Consider the following 15,049-nt stretch of genomic DNA (forward strand, 5'->3'; position numbering starts at 1 on the left):
CAGAAAGCATTTCTCTTCCTGACACGTCTGGCAGAGTCGAGCTCCTCAGCAAAGATGAAAAGTAAGCGTTAACATTTTGACTGTAACAACTGAGAAAAAAAATATGGAAAAATCTTCCATATTCAGAAGGAATCACTTCACTTTTTTTCCTTAGGAAACTGATTTTTCTCCAAGCAGAAAAGAAACTTTTCTAAGAATAAAAGTATAAAAATAATGACAAGAAAAATTGTAGGATTAAATATGCTTAATGTTCTTATCTCATGGAGTACAGGATATTGGTTAAAGGAGAGCATACACAAACATTGCTTTTGCTCTATTTTAAAATTGTTCCCAGTGTTCTTTTTATTATCACCAAGCTGTTTTTAGCCAAAATCAATGTGTCGATTTCTCTGACATAGTTTGTGCAGAGCCGGCAAGAGTTCATCACAAACTTACCTCTGAGTCAGGCCCGGTTCTGGGCTGCATGGCACCCTAGGCAAAAGGGGATTTTGGCACACCCCACCCTCACCGGAAAGAACGCAGATTCCTGGAAGATGTTGCAATAAATATTTATTTATTTTAAGGTTGATGTTACATACATGCACGCAAAGTGATGTTGGCTACACGTAATACGTGCAAACCCCTCAGGTATTTTAAGTGCGTCCAAGGCTGGATTTTTGTCATTGGCCACACAGTTTATAAATTAAACTTATAGTTAAGGTCCCATTCCATCCATCATTTTATTTTATTGTTAAATAATGGAGTGATGCTACCTTGCATTTATTTCTAACTTGCATAATTTTGACAAAATATATCAAGAGTAAAACATTTTTAAGGTTTAAGTTAATTTATTCTGGAATAATATTCTTGCCTATTTTTATTCATAGTAATGTTAAAAAGTTACAATTTCAAAATTTTAAGCACCAAGTAACGTTATTGATTACGTCAAAATAATTACTTTAAAAAATTACACAAGATGAGTTGTGTGTCAAAATTAAAAATATATATATATATATAGCACAATCATTGTCATTTGGCGCACCCTCCAGCAGTTACTAAGCGCCTACGCCCAGGGCCGGCCCTGCTCTGAGTTAAGTTGTTGGTGGGACTGTTAGGGTGGAAGTAAGCCTTCACTGATATCCCATCATCCCTTTGTTTACACTCTTTCCCGCTAGTTTGCAGCCATTCACACCTCAAGCAAACATTAGCGGTGCCACAAAAATGGCGATTTTTAAAAGAGCTTTTCAGTTGTACAGTTATGAGCCAGATGCAGCTCAAACTAGGAAAATTAAGAAATGTATCTATTTGTCTGCAAGTGGATGCATTAGAATGGGGTGGTGAGTCTTTGGCCTGATCATTTCTAGAGATTTTTGTGACAGGATTTTTTCATCTGCTCCCGATTGACCCGAATTTGAATAAAGAACTACTCAGAAATTCAATTTTAATCTTAAATTCTTTTATTTATTGTCCTCCATCATGAAAAAATGCTTTAAGAAGATATAATTTTTATTGGGGTGGAAAGCTGGACTTAGGAGCTCTACACTATAAAATTAAATCTACATTTCTGACCTGATCAATTTAAGCTCATGAAACATTTATCTAGAAAAGTTCAAATTAAATTGAATAAAATCAACAAAAAGGCCACCAAAATCTTCAGGATGTTGTCTGTTGGGTTGAAGAATGTATTAATTTTTGGCTTTGAAGGCATTTAATTTGCATTTTCACTGCAGCTAGCACCACCTTGGTGTAGGCTGGATACTGCAATACTTTTGGCACATCATCCTGACACAGCATAAACGGAATGAAGACTGGAGGGAAAGATCTGCTTGTTATGTGGCATGTGGTTGTTTGTCACACTGAGGAGACAAACTTGGTCTGGGAAGCAAATGATTACAGTCTGGTTGAAAGACATATATCTAGAACAAAGCAATAGCTGTTGCTGTGAGCCATAAATCAAAGCATGTTACAGAAAATAAATAAAAATAAAAGTTGTGTGACTTTAAAGCCACATCCCATCTGTTTTTTTCTTGTGGTTCCGTTGGATTTGTCATTACAGCTACTTTTATTTTGTAAAGATTTGGACAGTCTGCTTGGTTTGCTGTATAAAGTGGTTATTTACTGTAATTATTTTCAAAAATCTGTCAATCGACATGTTAGTTTTAATTTATTATAAGATATTTAATTGTTTCTGAAAGAGAACAGAAAGAAAATGCATTTCACACTGTTGCTTTCTCTCCTGCTTCCTGAGAAGTAGCAGTTCCATCCATGCATATGTGGCAGCTCTTTCAGCAAGCTGAAAAAAAGCAGCTTTGGGTGAAGTGTTTTGTGAAAAGAACCACAACTTTACAGCAAAATGAGGCTCAGTGGACAAGTTTCTTGGTTGCCAAGAGTTTTACTTTAAACACAAAAAAGCACATGCAATTAAGGCACAACACGCTGTAACGAAATGAGAGGTGTTTTTATGCCCAGAGCAGACATTTTACTTTAACCTTGACTTTTTACTTTGCTAATCTAGTTTTCATACTTACAAACAATCTTGTATGTGGTGCAAATGATAACATCTTTAGGAATCCAGCAACACATATAAAAATGGCTGCATTGATAAGGTCACATTGTCATACAGACAAACTGGTGAACAAACATAATTTTGCAAATCAATACATTTATATCCCAGAAAATTAACAAAAAATTTTTACAGTTCTTGTGTGATATTTCAGAAATATATTACTTTTTTCAAACATCTAACTATTTGGGGAAATAAAACTATTTTTCTTATAAATAAATAAAACATGCATATATATTGTAAATGTTAGTACTTCTCAACAAAACTGTTTTTTTTTTAATCTTCAAAATATCTTCTTTCTTTGCTTAAAATTTGTTAGACTTATTTGCTTGTGAAGGTGGACAGAAGTAGCTACTGATTGATTTCTCAATTTTAAAACTTAAACTTTGAAAAAAGCAGAGGGTGTTCATTAATTTTTTCTTCCTTAAAATAAACTTGAAAACATGTCAGAGCTTTCATAAGCTAAACCTGATGATAGGGGTTCAAAAATGGAACCCTGGAGGAGGGATATGATCAACTATATTTGGCAAAAACGTATGAATTCTTCTTCAACACTGCATATGTTATAGTAGGATTTTCACCCAATAAACGTAAATAGTTGTTGGACTGTTGGCAGACTACAAAACTACACACCAAGATTTAAAAATGTCTGCCAGTTATTGAATAAGTAATGATTTCAAAAGCCCTTGAGGTGTTATGAGAATGGTCTTGACAAGGTGGATCAGAAGCAATTATTAACCCCCTATAAATTCTCTTCATGACAAAAAATACTTTTCTGCCCATAAAGTGTCAATCTTCTCATTTGTCTGTCAAACAACCAGAATCAAATTTGTATCAATATATATTTAAACATTTAATAAATGCCAATATTATATAAATTATGACTGTCTGAGAACTGTTACAATTGCCTAATTTGATTTTTTTTAATTGAATGAGATCTCAAATTCCCCTCACAGAACCAAAGTGAATAGATCTTAAAAAGCTTTAAAGGTTCTGATCGCATACATAAACTAGAAAAGTTGCATTTGTTTTAAATGCTGAATGAAGTCATGAACATGTTTTGACACAAACTTTGCATAATTTGCAGAAAGAGCACAAATAATTTGAAGAATTTTGTGAAAATAATCGCAACATTGCTAAAATATTACAAATTATTCCAAAAAAACCTCAGTAGATGCCACCTTAGCCAAAAAAAAGCTAACCTGTAACTGAAATGTCAGCTTAACTCAGAATTAGCCCAAAAAACATCAGTAAATAGTAAATTAGCCCAAAAAAATGGAAAAAAAGGCATAAATCGCATAAAATGCTAAAGACCATCAAATGTATGAATACCAAAGTACAAGTAGGACTGTCCTTAACAAGCTGAACGTTTTGATACAAGACTGCAGAAATTGCTGAAAGTGTGATTGAGTTTTTACAATCAAAAACACAGAAGAATAATAAGGAATCACAATAATAAAGAGAAACAGAATCACTGTAGTGTGAATGCTTACAAAGCACAATTACCCCTCTTGAAACAAAACTACAAAGTTCAATTTGGAGCTTTTATATTCGCTCAGATTCAGAGCAGACTAAAAGCTTGTCAGACGCACTAGCTTTTTTCAATTGCAGGTTATTTATTAAGTCAGGGAGGGCACATTACACAGAGAAAAGCATATTAAAACACTTCCATTAACTGGAAAAGTAAATATCCTAGTTAGGGCACAAAGTGTCTTCATTTGGGCTAAAATGTGAGATACACCGTTGCTATGGTAATGTGGCGATGGCTGTAGCCCTCCTCCCAGCTGTTGGTGGGTTTTGTGTTGGAGAGGGTGAGGGTAAAAGAATGAGAGAGTGTTTGTGTGCCTGCACACATTCATTGATGCTGCCTCCGTGCTGTGCTCCCCCTTTCAGTCTTCAGAATAGTGTCTCTACTAATCCGTGAAAGTTGCAGCGCTCTGAACCGCCGGCCAAGGCTTTTCCCACTGAACCAAGGCCTGAGGTCTGTGCTCTGCTTCACACTTGATTGGTCCCTCCAGTGGCAAAACTCCCCTCCCTGCTGGGCGTGGGCCTGCCCCCCTCGTTGGGCTGCTCCGCTCTGCCTAATCGCCTTCTCTCTTCCATAATTACCAGTGCTGAGCAGAGGACTCGACAACACGCCATTAAAGTCTGGCAAACCTGTCCTCCTCACACACCCAGCATTTAGCAGCAGCCCAGAAACAGGCCCGAGACCGGGCTCAACTCCACCAGCAGAACACCTGTTCATGCATGGGATGCCCGGCAGCGCTGTGGATTTGGCCGGGGCTGCTGCAGCCTTTAATAAAGACGGGGGGGTTGGCAGCTGTGCTGTTGTCCTCCTCCCCCTGCGATGGAGGTGATGTGTTTATTTGGCCTGCATTGAGAAGTTGTGAGATGTAACTATCTACTCACTGGACTCAGCAGACTGCCAGAGAATCTGCAGAATCAAACCGCCGCACAGTGACAGCAATCAGCTGATCCCATAATTCATATTCTACTCAAAAAGTCCTAGAAATCCCAAGTTTTGTTCTTATATAAACTTATCTAAAACACAACCGAATGTGTTTCTTCCAAAGTCTGCCAAACCACAACTATTTAAGTTAGTCTCACAAGGTTCCTAAATTTGCAAAATCAGGGAGAACATATGGGACTGCACAGGTGAAATGTGGCGACCTGGCAAACAGTCCAAAGACTCGTAAGACTTGGGAGCATGTCAGAAAATGCTGGGAGTACTGGCACAAACAGAACCCAGAATGTGGATCAGACAGACACCCGGCACTCGTTAGTTTATTGCTCTCTTATTAGGAACATTTTTAATGCTTTGCTTGGACTGGCAGAGTCCTGCCAGCCACCCTCTTCAAATGGCCCAGGCTCTGTCAGAGCTGATCAAAAGACATTTCTTCACATCTCCAGACGCCAGGGAAAAAAGGAGAAGAAAAGAGGGAGAGAAGAAAAGAGCCAGAAGGGGGCATACTGCTCTCTCTTTACTCCAGTCTTCTGGTGAATGAGGACTTTCACAATACCCTCTCCTTTTTTAATTTATTTTTTTCATTCTTCCACTGGTTTAAAAAAAAAAAAAAAAAAAAAACACAGAAGGAAAAATATATTCCCCGTCACGTTTTGCTGAATTTTTCTTGCCATATCAAAAACAATTATCCTCAGGTGAAGAATGCACCTGCACAATTCCAGAGAGAGAAAGAGGTCTTTACAAAAGTGAGTGGCTTCCAGGCAGCCAAGACCCCCTCGAAGTGGTAATGAAAAGTGCAACTTTAGCCTCCCAGCTGTATGTCTCAATCCATAATCCTTCCCCAAAAACCTCACCGTAGAGCCGCCTACCACTCCTATGGCGTTCCCAGCCTTTGCCGGGCTGGGCCTGCACTGATTTATGTGGGACTCCCGTGTCATACTCCCGACCTGAAAGGATCTGCTCTCCTATATTTACCGGGGTGGTCAGGGCAGCTCCCTGGAAGCACACTCACTCCCCATCTCTTTACTGCTCTGTCTCCACAGCGTGGATGTTTGGGACCTGATCAGAAACAGCTGAGACTCCAGTGTTTTTATGTGGAACTGTTCTCCCCAGAGGTGAGTTTCTGTGTCCGTTTGTGCCTATCTTTGGGGGCGGTGAGGGGCTGTTCTCCAAACAAACGCTGCAGCTAAGCTAGCACCAAGTGTGTGGAAGTGTGTCATGTGCTCATGGTTGGTAAGTCGGGCCTGTGAACTGACAAACGCCCTAGAAACCTAAAAAAAAAAAAAAATCATTAAAAAAAATAACTCTTGAAGCCGTTTCATTTAAAAGGCATTTATTGAACTTTGTGCATTTGCATTGCACAAAGGCACAGTGAAGTTGTTCATCTAGAAAAGGAATTTTGAATTTTTTATTTTTTTTTATTTCAGGCTCAGTAAAAAATTGGAGGGGAACGTTTTACAGGAGCCTGTTGGTAACCTAAACCATCTGCTTCTGTGAAACGCAGCACTAAAAATTTTATGATTTCCGGTGAATTATTCCGTCAAAGTTGAAAAGAAAGTTACTAATTGGCAGAACGATAAGTAATTGATGACCTGAGTGTAAATTAGAGATTTTCAAAGACAGTTTCAAGCGGGACTCGTCCTTACAGCCTCTCCCTTATTTCTGGTCACCGGACTTGGAGGAAAAGTACATATTGTGCTACTTACCCTCAAGCTCGACTGAAGTTCAAGTTGAGGTAGCTGTTGTGGGTGGCAGTGGTCCACCCTGCCCCTCTGAATTCATTCTAGAGAAGTAAACAAGCCAAGGTGACCTCTGGACAGCTGGGCTCATGCATCCTGCTGCTGGTCGTCTACGTAACGTGTCGCTGGGATCAGCGGGTGGCTGACGCATGCTCTAAGAAAGGGATCAACTCATCTGATTTCTATATATCTCTGCGCACGTGTGTGTCCATCATGCTTGATGTGAATGTGAACTAATGTGCAGTATGTATGTGCCTTTGTGTGACAGTCATGCGGTTAACTCCAAACACCATTTGGCACCTTGTGAGCAGAAAATGAAAGCATCACCTCTCAGGACATGCTCGACGCGTGCCTGATATAATCCACATCTCCCACTTGATATCTTAGTTAAAGGCTCAAATTAAGAGCTCTCATTGTTGCTAAAGTGGATTCAAATGAAACCGGTGGCACCTTTTTCTAGGGAAAATCTCAAAGAAATGTTGCATGACCTAAAAAAGACGTCTCAGCCAATGTATATGCAGACAAAATGGCTGCTGTTGCTAAGCTAGCAGAGGAGGAAGAAGCTGCAGTAGCGACTGGATAACATGATTTTTTGTGAAATGAAGGTACATCGTATCAAATTGTTTCGTTTTTTGCTTTTTTGGTTAATTCTAACTAATTTGTATTGAAATGTTCATTTTTGCGCTGCTTTTACGTGCGGACGAACATTTAAAGTCCTCGTCTTAGTGCTCACGTGTTTTAGTTTCGTTCTCGATTTGCACAATGTAGGTGAAAAGAAAAAAAAAGTGGCACACAGTTGAGATGATTTTAGTTTTAAAAAAGTGACTACATAAATATTATCCAGCGAGGATTGTGAGTTTTGAGATGAGTGAAATGTGACAGCTTCATATGTAAGTCTGTTTGAGCCTTTTCAGTGGAAAGTCTTAATAGCGTGACACAAATTTTGTAGATTTTTTTTAAACTTTAGGGAGTCCTGAAAGATTTTCTTTGAGAATTATAGATTTTTTTTTCTTTTGCCCCACTAAAGTTTCTCACTGATCACAGCTTGTTTTTCTTTTTTTTTTTTTTTTTTTACTGGAATTTAGAGTTCAGTCGATTTTGAGTGTTTCAAAATAAAAGGATTTTAAATTGAGAAAAAACAAGAAAGACAGAAACGCCTTAAAACCTATTAGAAATTGAAATATAATTTTATTTATTAAAATCAATATTTTGCATCAATGCTATGATCAAATTTTCTTTATTCCTTTTCTTAAGAAAGATTACAGCCAGGAGCTTAAATAAAACAACTGACACCATCTCAGTTTCAATCAAAAAGAAAATATTTATTGTTCGTACTTTGACAGTAGTTGACCTACTAAAGTAAATACAATACAAAAGATGGGTAAAGAACTCATGGTTTGTGTTGTGTAGACATCTAGAAGTCCTGATTAGTAGGAGGGACACTGCTGACAGTTCAATGTCCTCAGAACAGACAAACATTCAAAAACAGATGGTGGCCTTTCATTTCACAAACTCTGGGAAGTTTCTCACTTCCCTTTTAGAGAAACATCTGATTTGAATCACAGCGTAAGATCAAATGCTGCAATTCCTATTTATCATTGCATTTTGTTTGATTACTATGAGAGCTCCCCATTCTAATCATTGTCTCTTGAAAAAATAAAAAGACTGGAAATAAAAGAATCTTGCCAATTAGACAACCTTGAAAGAGTACGCGGATAAGTTTTGTTGTCTTTTGATATCTCGGAACAAGTTTTACAAATCTGGACAGAATGGATGAAAATGAAAAGTGAGCAGATGGTTTAAAAAAACAGCAAAATAATCATAAAATAAAATTAAAAAGTTAAGAAAAGGGAAGTTTATTTTTTGATTGCTTGCGCAAAATCTGCTTTATTCCAGTAGTACAGGATAAACTTCGGTTTAATTCTCTACCTGCCGCATCAGGGATCGGGACGACCCCGGAATAATTGCAACCCATCGCTTTATTCAAAAACTCTTTATTTGCTTACAAAAAGATTAATTGTAGTGATGGATAAAACTTACATTTTTGTGTAATTTAATCTCATAATTTTAGCATTTTAAAAAAATGTGTTAAGGGAAAAAATACATTTTTTAAATTAGTGTCTTTATTTTTGATAATTATAAAATAATAATAATTATATACCATTTTTAAATAAAAAAAAATGAACTTGTTATTATTTTTGTTTCGTTGCACGCTTTCGTTCATTTTCATTTTACTTTCATATGTTTTACTATTTTTGTACACATTTTGTAAATTCCGTGATGACATTTTTTTTATAAAAGAAAAAAAATATAAAAAGTTTTGAATTTACTGGAGGTTTACCTATAATTTTTTTTTATTATTCTATTTTGATAACTTATTTGTCAATTATAATGTTCGCGCTTTCAATGTAATTATTTTGGTAATATGCGTATTAATAAAAAAGGTATATTGCAATAGAGTTTGTGCGACTGTTTAATTTTGCCGTTTCCAAAATAAAAATTCTTTTTATCATTTTTAAATTGTTTTTCCCCCACGATAAATGTTTAGAATCCTGAGCGTATTTTTTTTTCTTTTTTGTTTAGCCTAAAAATATTCTTAGAAAATATTAAATAACGCAAATGATTGAAGCAGGCCTTATTTTATTTGGTTAAGCCAAACTGGTTTGCCTGAAAGTTTTGATAAAATATCTCTTTGAGTGTACCTTAATTTAGCCCAACCATAATTCTAGTGTACAAAAGAGGCATGTCAGAGTCACAGCACTGATGAGAAATAAATAGGGGGAAGGGTTCTGTGGATGTTCTTCAAAGGGGCTCCAATTTCACACCGCCAAATTAAAGCACCTTTATAGTCACATGGGTAATAATCCAGGTTTTTAGACTTCAGGCTTCCTCTTTGAAATTTCTTAAATTTGTGCAAACTGATGTGTTTAAAGTTTATATTTTGGAATTTAATTAATCACAGAAGTCGTGGTTTATCAAAAAGGTTACAGTTTAGAGATAAATATTTAGAAATATATACTTTTTTCATTGAATGTGAGTATATTGGTAATTTATTCTTTGGAATAAAACAACATTTTTAGTAGAATTAAGTATACATCTTATCCTTTCCTGACAATACATGCAGTGTACATTTTTCTAGAAAAAATTTGATAATATGTAAAAGATAATATGCTGTAACAACAATGTCACCTTTGAAATATTTTCTTTATATTTATAGTTTTAAAAAAAGCATGTCACCACTTGATGCTTAATGGCATCGGTCGCATTAGCTGCAAAAGCAAATGAAAAAATAGCTGCAAAAACAGTAGAAACTATCAATTAAAAATAATATTGAATAATGTCTGACTTAATAGGAATAATTGCAAACAAACAATTAGTTATTTACAGAAAAAAAAAAATGTAAGCATCATATATCAGAGAGCTTACTGCCAATGTCCTGCAGCTTGTTTATGGTGACATCTCATTGATGGTCAACGGGGTTCTCCCAGTGTGCGTCTTCATTAGTTTCTAAGCATCGCTGGCATGCAGTCCAGAGTAGCAGCACTGACAGACCTCATCCCTCCTGTGTGCCCTACCTCAAACTAATCCTTGCATTTTTGGGGGAAAGGAAGCTGTAAGTGCAACAAAACTAAGTACAAGCAGAACTTTGGACAGAAGGACACAACGGTGTGTTTTATTTTGATAGCAAGTGTGCCACACTTACTGCAGAAAAAAAAAAAAAACATCACAGCTGATGCTTCATCTGTTATGCTGCCTGGTTTTAGTTTTAAAAAATCTGCAGCAAACAACATGGTGAAGAAAATCTATCAATCCGAAACGTTAGATTTTGTTCAAAAATCATGCAGCTTTTAGAAATTCGATTTGCAGAAATCGTTACAATTTCACATTCTGTTAAATCATAAAAAAAACTAGATAATAAAACACTCACATGTAATCAAAGCAGGGGTTTTCACCTTCAGCTGTGATGGCTGAATTCTGTTTTACAGCAGAAGTTTTCTCCCGGGTAGCACCAGGAGGTGCTGTAAAGCAGTTAGCCTTTGATAGCACAACAGCAGCAAAAACAAACATGGCTGATGAGAGGGCTAAGGCCGGCAGCAGTACTCGCTGGTTCAGAGACGCGATGCAACATTAACGCTCGAGGAGTTTCTCTGAGCTCGGAGCATCAATATTAAACAACCTTCGCCCCGCATGACCTCTTACCTGGGGCTTGGAGAGGACACACTCCCTGCCATGACCTCAACTGACTTGTTCCAACTTTTGGCGAAAAGTGAAGCACTCTTGTTAGCACGGTAGTTAAAAAGCAGCGAGCGATTCTGAGCGCCCCGCCGTGCCTCGTGTCCTAATCAATGCCAAGCTGCATCTTCTTCCAGTGAAGTAAACTCAAATTTATAGGACACGTGTGTTCTTGAATTTCTATCACGACTTTTCTGAAATCATACTTTTCCATTTGAGAGAAAGCCCTCGATGTTCACTTGAATTTAGATTTTCAAACAATTCATTTCTTCTCTGTTTTTCTGTGAGCAGGGAGCTGCAAGCAGTTTCATTTCATTTCAGCATCCATCCATCTGCCCGTGTTATCACTGCAAAGCCGCTATTAAATGACAAGATGCGAGAAGAATGTGTTTTTGCGGTAAAAGATTGAACTGATTGAGGCGGCATAACAGTGCTGAAGGCATGGCCCCTTGAACCCCCGATTAGCCTCAGTGAAAAAGTGATAAACTAAAAGACGAAGTGATGCGACCTGGTCCTCCCTTCGTCCTCATGCGAAGTGCTAAACCTCACCCTGACTTTCTAACGCCGAGGCTTGTGAGTCACAACTGTGAAGATATAATGTTATTTAAACCCAATCTGTCACCAAATGGAGCAAAAAAAAAAAAAAAAAACTTGCCAAATGCACAAGTCTAACATTTATGAAACACACACTCCCACTCACACGAACATGCACACAGCTCCTTATTTCCATGTCATTATGCTGGCAAATCGGCAATTAATAAAAAAAAAGTGACTTCATGTAGTTGTCATTAATGCGATCACTTTCAAAGGTCAGGTTAGATCTTAATGACTAATTGACAAAAGTATCAACACTATTATGTCTCTTAATATAACACAATTAAGTGAAATAATTAGCTTTATAACTGCCAGGTTATTTCAGATGGTAATAAGGCAAAATCTGAGAAAATTCATTTAGGCGATAGCATGAACGGTAATGAATTATTTCCCGGAAACGAACACTGTCCCTCTTGGGTTTTAGCTGTTGCCTTAGCGCCTGACCCAGTCTTGCCTTTAAAACCAACCGGAAACGTTGCTAATTTTGACAGCTCGATTCACGGGTAGCCAACCCCTAACAAGTCTGCCCTGGATACCAATATTGAAGCCTAAAGTGACAGACAAGAGAAGCTGGCATGGCAGTGCCCTGATGGTGCCCAGGTGGTGCCTGTGGATTCGAAAATGGATGCTGTCACAATGGATTGGTGGCTGTTGTCCACCAAAAGTTCAATTTGACATTTTTGGCAACCGTCTTGTCAGATTAAGAAATTATTAGATAATTTCTTGGAGGGAAACAGCAAAGAAGTAAAGCTCCTGCGATGATCGCAGCAAGCCGCACTATTACAGCTTGATTATTAGGGACATTAAAATGTTGAAAGTAGACAAATTTAAGGTATCTTTCACTATTTAAGATTTTTAAAAGTAGAATTTTTTTTTTATTTTAAGCCAAAAAGTGAAAAATCCTTTTTGGCTGTTATACAGATCTATGCACATGTGGGTTTTTTGTTATTGAAAAACACATTTTAAAAAACAGAAACATACATCAGTCACCCCAGCTGAAAATAGGAGTTACTGTAATTTATAGAGATGTAATGTCATGTTTGCATCAACATATTTTATTAAAGAAAAGCAGTTTTGTTAATAAAATGCACCTTTATAATTTCTGGGGGGTTTTGTTATTTTTTTTTGAGGAGGGGTGTTTTTTGACCCTATATTTTATTTTTAAAAGATTATCGGTTTATCAGGGGATTCACCGATAAAGTAGTTGTTTTTTTGTTTTTTTTTTATAGTAATATTGGTAGTAATATTACAAACGCTGTACATAAAAGTATATATAATAATATAAGGCTACCTATCAAAATATACATTTTATTTATGGAAACGTTGAATTCCTTTTGAAAAATAAAATAAAAAGTTATTTTTTGTTAACAGCAAAAATATTAGTAATCTATTGAAATGAGCTAAGTTTTGACTTTAAACGTCAAAAATATTCCGATGAGTTACTTCACAGCACTGGGTGTAAATCGGCAGGTCTGTGAAATACTAAATTCTGCTAACTTAAATTTACTAAGGATTTCTCCCTTTTGAAGCGTTTGAATTGAAATTGCTGAATTAGGATGTATTCGTAACCCCCAGGCCCCATTAACTGCCACATCAACATGGCTGCTGGGTTTAAAAGAATAATAATAATCCAAAAGAATTAAAAAAAAAATGCAGAGAGCGCAGGATATGCTGATAGCAGTGGGCTGCTGTAAAAGACATCTGCTGAATGCACGGTCTAAGGAAAGAAAAAGATTGACAGTAAATGTGTAAAAAGATTGACTCTAAATGACTTCGGCTGAAAAAATACAGAGCAGGGCGGTCATAAAGACAAGAAGCTGAAAGTTCTCTCATTTTTACATAACGAGAGAACCTGGGTTCTCCAGAATGGCAGAATAATATTAGGCTGTCAGAATCCAGTGGAGGGCTTTCTGTTTCTTAACAACTTGGCAGGCACACCACAAGTGCAATGTGAGCTGGATTAGATTTTACCATTGTAAAGAGTCGGTGGAAAAAGTGGAATAGTCTCTACTCTGATGGTGCAGTTTTGAACATACACCCCGCATGTATCAAATGGGCTATGTTCCCGCTTCGAACACAGTGACACACAGATGTCTGGCTAGGCTGATAGTAACATACCAGAAGACAAGTCTGACAACATGTATCCCAGCGTGATGTGATGCCAGCGTTTTGTGTGGCAGGCGGACACAGATGCTTGCATCAGGCTCCCGAACTCTGATATCTTTCTCTGTGTGACAACAAGAGCAGACCTGAGAGCCACAGCACTCAGAGCCACAACATTTTCTTCCATTCTGCTTGTCGATTTAATAATGACATTTACATGAACGCATCAACCAGGTTTGATCCTGAAGGAGATAAGAGCAATGAAAGAGCATGAAGATTGATCCCTATTAGGAAATTCAAAAAGAGCTCAAAATTAACGCCATGTTTTAATATCTGCTGGGTACATGAGTGCTGATGGGGTGACGGAGAAGATGCAAAACAGAACGATGTGCTTAGTTACACACTGGGCCAGAAACTGACAGTTTTGTTAGTTGAGGGTCAGCTATTGGCTCTTTTTTCTCCTTTGTTTTCACACGTCTGTAAATATTGGATGGAACAGCATCTTCCTATGGGAATTCAGGTATTCTTGTTCTGAAATCGTTGAGATTTAGTTTTTAGAATTTGCCACTGACTCTGAACTGAAGCATGTCTTCAGGCTGAGGATAATTGGCACTGAACTGTCGTGTTTTGGTTGAGCTTAGGTTTCATCAGGACATCTGAGGGCATCTGGTTCTACCTCTGTCGAGCCATATGCGTTTTTCTGATCGCATTTGGCCAACGTGTCCCGTGTGTGTTTTCCCTAAGCTGTCTCCCTCCTCCTGACCTCTCACCCGCTCTCCCTCTTTTGTCTTTGTTGTTCAGGTCAGAGTCCATGCACTCCTGTCTCACAGCCACATGGCCGCGTTTTGGTATGCAGATACACAGACGCAGGTAAGTCTGGTTCAGGTGCACCCCACCGTGTTCCTGACCCACTCTAGATCACCCCACAACTCTCGGGGCCCAGCAGGCTCCCAGCACAGGTCACAAGAGGCCTCAACATCCCAGGGATGAGACTCCAGACTGGCATGAAGAGGAGCTTTTGATGTGGCCCTGCACCGGGCCATGTTACCACGTTACTGGATTTTAATTAGCTCCAGCAGCTGCTGCTTCCTGGTTGACAGACCACGGTTACCTCCTCTGACTTTGTTTTTCTTACATCTTATTGTCAGTTGGGTATGAACTTATTCTGTGGCGACATTATGGCTATTCTCCTCGGAGTTAGGAGTTACAACTTAAGAGCAGCATCTGTTTTTAGCAAGCCGTAATTAAAGTAACAGAAAAGGGAATTCAAAAATAAACTCCCAAAGCCATAAAATCTTCCACATTCGTGTATTAGCGCCTTTATTATCATCTGCAGTTGCCAACCTGGTATTGTTTTTTTTTTTTTTTTTTTTT

The 15,049-nt window shown here is 37.7% G+C and overlaps 2 long non-coding RNA genes across 2 annotated transcripts in view; one reads left to right on the forward strand and one right to left on the reverse strand.

Moving 5' to 3' along the window:
* Window positions 1-8,850, reverse strand: part of LOC112153123 — a 13,920-nt gene extending 5,070 nt beyond the window's left edge. Inside the window, exons 1-2 of the long non-coding RNA XR_002920460.2 lie at window positions 6,713-8,850; window positions 436-526 (exon numbers count right to left, since the gene is read on the reverse strand). This is a non-coding gene — a long non-coding RNA (uncharacterized LOC112153123). The remainder of the gene's footprint in view (window positions 1-435; window positions 527-6,712) is intronic.
* The window catches only part of LOC112153122, a 20,283-nt gene continuing 10,045 nt past the window's right edge, over window positions 4,812-15,049 (forward strand). The window contains exons 1-2 of the long non-coding RNA XR_004948536.1: window positions 4,812-6,121; window positions 14,477-14,545. This is a non-coding gene — a long non-coding RNA (uncharacterized LOC112153122). The remainder of the gene's footprint in view (window positions 6,122-14,476; window positions 14,546-15,049) is intronic.

The sequence above is a fragment of the Oryzias melastigma genome, linkage group LG10 (genome assembly GCF_002922805.2).
Source record: "Oryzias melastigma strain HK-1 linkage group LG10, ASM292280v2, whole genome shotgun sequence".
In the NCBI taxonomy this organism is placed as follows: Eukaryota; Metazoa; Chordata; class Actinopteri; order Beloniformes; family Adrianichthyidae; genus Oryzias; species Oryzias melastigma.